Raw genomic sequence first — 6,260 nt, forward strand, 5'->3', positions numbered from 1 at the left:
AGTACAAACTGCGCAGAAGCAGCCAACGTGTACTGCTGTGTCTGTTTTTTTTTGAAAAGGAGGACTTCCCCTGGCCTCTGCATCGGAACAGATGCATGCAGCCACTTTATTAAAGCAAGTTCAGTAAAACAAATAGTCTCGTCTGCAAAGTACAGCTCACGGAAGGAGCAAAAAAAGATAAAGCAACTCAAAGCGACAACCGGCTGGACGAAAAGACAATAAGGACTTATCCTATTATGCGCTCGCCATCCAAACCGGTTGAAGATAGCCCGTGCGACCATCTCCCATCGGTTGCACCCAGTAGCCAAATGCTCCCTGAAACCCGTAGGAGTGAGTAGCAACCATGTACGGATCCATGCCATAGCTCTGAAGATAACCTGCAAGAAGTTAATCATAGAACGTCTGTTAAAGATCATATCGTTCCTGCAGTTTCATATAGCCCAAAGAAGTGTGCATATTCCAATCCGAATACTTAACACAATCTCAAGGGTCTCTCCATTTAGCCACGTCCCAAACAACGCATCAATGCTAACTGGAGGGATAATATTAAAAGCTATATGTATGGACCGCCAAATTAACTTCGCGAGAGGGCAATCAATAAATAAGTGTTGAATTGTTTCATCGTGAACACAAAAGCCACATCGAGAACTACCTACCCATCGTCGCTTTAGTAAGTTATCTTTGGTAAGGATCACTTGCTTGTGCACAAACCACATAAAAAATTTGATCCGCAAGGGAACCTTAACTTTCCAGATGTGTATCGATCTCGGGATTGGGCCAGAATTAATAAGGTCTAAATACATCGATTTGACCGAAAACACTCCATTACCCGTTAGCTTCCAGGTCAAGGTGTCTCCCTCATCCAAGAGTTGAACGTCCATCAACCTCCTCACTAAGTGTAACCAGGAGTTCCATCGCTCCCCAACTAGAGATCTTCTGAACTGGATATTCAAAAGTATCGTCTGTGATACTGTTGCTACGTAATCCTCCTTATGTTGAGCAATATGGTACAAGGAACGGTACTGGAGAGCTAGTGGTGTGTTTCCTAACCAGGTATCCTCCCAAAACCTTGTTCTTGTTCCGTCCCCAACAATGAATTTTGCCCTATGGAAAAAGGTCTCTTTCACTCTCATGAGTCCCTTCTAAAATGGTGAATCATTAGGTATTACTAGTCGTCAACCCGTGCATCTGCACGGGCTAGCAGATTACACATTCAGGTAACATTTATTTATTGTAATATCTTTTACAAATTGGATAAGAATTTTATGAATATCCAGAAGAGATATCTCTTTTTCGAACATGTAATAACTAACAATATATTCTCCCAAAAAATGGTACTATAATTAGTAGGACCAAAAGTTACAAATAATTTTTATTAAGTTCCATCGTTCTCTAAAGATTTATCGGCATCATCATCTCACTAAAATTGATATGAATGTATTTATGTGCGTTGACACAAATATCAGTGGACAAACCACATACATTTTGTTTAGCACATGTAGTCCTAAATCTTAGGTTTTGAAGTAGAAATTATATGCTTACTTGGTAGAATTACATCGTTCCTTAAAATATTGTTGTTCCAGTTAAATTCTTCCATTTGAATATTATCAAAAAGGTATATTATTGATTTGTAGTATTATGAAATATATGCATAACATCTTACTACCATTAATATGGAGTGATTCTAAAAAAAGCGACTAAGTGTTGCGCAAGGATCAGTCTGACTATCAAATGGCAAAATAGAAATAGGATGCTAAGCTTGGAGAGAATAATTTTGTACTGTAAAACTACAATTAAGAAGCATGCATGCACTACATTTGAAAATTTTCAATTATATACTCCCTCCGTCCTGAATTAGTTGTCTCACATTTGTCTAGATACGGATGTATCTAAACCGTGTCTAGATACATCCGTATCTAGACAAATCTAAGTTAAGTAATTTACGACAGAGGTTGTAGTTCCTATGCATGTTGGAAGTAAGCTTTGCCCTTGTGACATGGATAAACACGTACAATGGAAAGATAAGAAACAATTTCATGCGGGGTAGAATCATGGAGAAAGCACTACATGTGAAGTATAAAATGTTTGTGATGGAACGGCCCCCATGAGATTTGATCTGGTGACCTTAGTATGACAGGAAAAGAAGGGCATACTCTGCAATAGAAGTGAAGATAGTACAACACCAGCACTGAACATATACACCCAAACAATTCAAAAAACAATGGTCGAAATAGCTCGAGTGTGCCCTGCTCACATCGCAATAGAATAACGTCTCGATTTTGCAATCGAAAGGGTATGCAAAATTAAATTAAACTATGGATTCTAATCGAACCTGCCAATCGAAGCTAGCATATATCCAACTGTTCCGTTGCTGAGTCTTGTATCCCTAACAGTTATGGAAAGATGATACTTGGCATGTCGAACAATTAGAACAAATGATATAGAAGATATTTAATTTGAGACATGGTGCTAGGAGATCTTGGCTCAGAGGAACATCGCTGACCTAGACCTTGAGTTGTATCGTCTGTTCGAGCATTACACTAAGATCCTTTGCATTCCTTTTTTCAGAACCTTTGTATTCACCCTTTGAGGCCCATAGCCCCAATCAAATATGCAAATATCTCTATTTTTAATATGGCATAGTGGGAGCCTGTTGTTCCATAACAAAGAGCATACTCCATAATATGTAATTTGTAGTTGCTTTCCGATATTTCCTTTAGCCTACAACGTATACATAAACATGATGTATATAAATTATTACTCAGGCTGAAAACACATGCTATATTTAAAAGCAAAGGTGCAGTTTATGACTGACAACCATTGTTTCTTTTCTAATTAGGTAGCCAATAATATGAAAGTAGCACATATTACAGAAATTATTTTCCACACTGAAAGGACAATAATAAGGAGTAGAATTACGTATTGAGAGTTGACCAAATTAAAGTGTATGTTTCTATAGTTGGATGCGATTTTTATATAAAAATAGGTTCACTCACTTGGCATCCGACCGACAGAAATTCAAACTCATAAGTGCCACATGTACATCTAAAAATTAGATACAGTGTATAAAGTACGAATGAAATACCAAGTGCGTCTTACATAAATTATAAGTTGTTTTAATAGCATCCTACAATTGTACACAACACAAACAACAATGAAAGATCAAATGACTCAGTTATATAAAGATAAAAAGAAAAAGAAAAAAACACAAAGTATTCCAGATGCTCGAGCAACTACTGCACGCATATACCATGCTTGAATTTTTTCATGCTTTGTGAATAATAAATTGTACCGAGAATCCCACATAACTTAGGGGAAGTCCACAAAATGACAGAAAACAACCAACAATTCAAGTATTATGTCTGCCATCTACTATCAGTGCAGCCCCTCCGTGGTTAACTGCGTTAAGGACATCTGGTGACATTGTTTTGAAAATTCAGTTTCATGCAATAAAAAAACCAACAATTTCGGAATTCAACATGGGACAAAAGATCATGATACTACCCTGTTTTTTATGTATGTAGTTTTGTATCTATGCAACATGAATTGCGTATTGTATCTCTAGAATAAAAGATTTAAATGGCTGGCTTACCCAACGTGGTGTAGATAATGAAAACTTTGGCAATGATCTCTGGCCTGAAGCTGGGTACATCATATATAGCCACCTCCATGGAAATAGACCATGGCTTGCTCGCGGTGCACTTCTCATACGCCAAAGGAGAAAATCAGGATAATGTTGATATGCTGGCTTATCTCAGTACTCGCCAAAACAAAATGGCTGTTTGTTGGGTTCTCGTCATACAGCTTTTCTCCATCCACGTCAAGTTCCAAATAGGTCCAACATGATCATGGCCTTATGTTGGAAAAGATATCATACTGGTTAATAACCAAAGAGGTAAATTGTATGAATTTTGTTAGCAACTTAGCATCGAACCTTCAACATGAGACGAAGAAATAATCTGAGCTTGGTACAATGATTGAAGAGCAGATCAAATTCTTTAGAATTGGGCACATGCGTGTGGAAATTACAAATTCCAGACGCTCCATGGTTATAGCACAGCACAAATTGCCAATTACAGAAATTAGGAAAAGAGGTGGCTAAGAAAGAGAACAGATTGGGGAATATTTGGACAGAATAACGAAAATCTAATTAGGATGTTCCACGAATGAAACCTGGAGCTTGACGTTGGTCTTGTGCACAGCAATCTCCAAGCTCGATCGTTACTGTACCCTGCCGCATCTTCCTTCGCTGCTGAAACTTCCAAATTCATTGGCCAGGAAGTGATGTTGATGGATCAATCTTAGATATGCGTGCAAATATATTTTGGTCAGAGCGATGAGTTTATAGCCTATGAAATACACAATATACATCAAGTAGAAAAGCAAAGAAACAAAGATTGGGCATGAATATCGAGAAACGAAGATGTTACAGGAAGAACATGCGCATATGGCAAGGAGGAAGATTGGGGAGAGCCTCAGATGACCGATCGAGTGGGCAGGACTGTAGGAGCTTTCGTGAGAAGGAAGATTGGCGAGACCAGCTGGTTGGGGAGTCTGCGTGTTTAAAGTTTCTTTCCAATCTTTAGATGAGTTCGGCAAGGAGTAGGCTCTCCCGTGGGACAATGGGCATGGATATTTTTTTTCTTTTACAAAGGGATAGGGCAGGTTCAATGGCGTGAGATCCGATCGTTGCGTGCTAGTCTTCCTAGGCATATGTTCTAAAAAAAAGTCTTCCTAGGCATATTACGTTCTTTTTTAAACAACCTGGATGCTTTATTTTTTTACTGTCGTATTACATACTGTACGTAGTTATTCTCCACTAAAAAATACATACTTAGTTAATCAGCCTAGCTTTTTTTGGAAAGTTAATCAACCTTTTGATTCCGTGTTTCTGTTATGGGCTGCCGCATGCATGACCCATGTGAAAGGATTTAAACGTGGTTTCTATCTCTTGTGGGCCCTATGAGTATTTTTTTTGTCAGTTATCACATGAGTTAATCTACACCGTAATAATTCGGTCCCACCAGATTAACGGTTAGTATTTTCTAATTAACGTGGGATTTTCTTGGGAGTCGGTAATTATAGTAGAAGAGTGTAGATGTAGATGTAGATGTGTAGATGTAGATGTAGATGTAGAAGTGTAGATGTAGATGTAGATGTAGAAGTATAGATATAGATAGATATAGATAGATGGTAACCTGAGCAAGAGTTTTAGAGTGCAAGTATTTATTTCTAAGGATTTGTTCCCACATACCCTCTGATTCTTGTGATAGCCTATATAGCCATTTGCTCAAAAGACATTTATTTTTAATCTCGAGGTTCTCAATCCCAAGACCCCCCTGTTCTTTTGGTCGACAAAAAGTATCCCATCTTGCCAAGGGATACTTTGTCTTAACCTCGTCGGACTGCCAGAAAAAACGAGATCGATAGAAGTCAAGTCTCCTTCGTACCCCTTTAGGCACCTCAAAGAAGGATAGAAGGAACATCGGCATACTCGTGAGTACTGAATTTATCAATACTTGTCGTCTTCCATGATACGTCTCCACCGTATCTACTTTTCCAAACACTTTTGCCCTTGTTTTGGACTCTAACTTGCATGATTTGAATGAAACTAACCCGGACTGACGCTGTTTTCAGCAGAACTGCCATGATATTATTCTATGTGTAGAAAAGAAAAATTCTCGGAATGACCTGCAAATCCACGGAGGCACTTTTTGGAATTAATAAGAATTTTTGGGCGAAAGAAATACACCAGGGGGCCCAGGCACTATAAAAAAAAGACACATCCGTGACATTTTGGGCCGAACGAAAAAAAATTCTGTCATACATATGACAGTTCTATGACGATAATTGTGACAAAACCCGGTATGATCACAGATGTGGTGGGCTCCTACTTCTATGACAAAAAATCATGACAGAAAATGGGCTTTTCGTCCTGGGCAGGCCGGAGACGCAGCTGCATGACATTCTTTGGGCCGTCCATGACGGAAAAAACCGTGGTAGAAGCGAGTGGGAGGAAATTTTCGGGGAGTTGCCGGTTACGGTAGAAGGTCGGGGGCGGAGCGATGCGCGTTTCTCTCGTACATACACGCGTGTGTGCGAGGCGTTGGCTCTAACTGAAGCCGAGCGAGGCGTTGGATTCTAAGTGAACCCGCGCGATTGCACTGCAGGCTACGCGTTACTGAACCTGAGTGATCGATCAATGGCTGTTAATTGAACCCGATGGAGCGATTCCTTTGCTACTGCTGCTAACTGAAGCC

Source organism: Triticum dicoccoides, chromosome 6B (assembly GCF_002162155.2).
Source record: "Triticum dicoccoides isolate Atlit2015 ecotype Zavitan chromosome 6B, WEW_v2.0, whole genome shotgun sequence".
NCBI lineage: Eukaryota > Viridiplantae > Streptophyta > Magnoliopsida > Poales > Poaceae > Triticum > Triticum dicoccoides.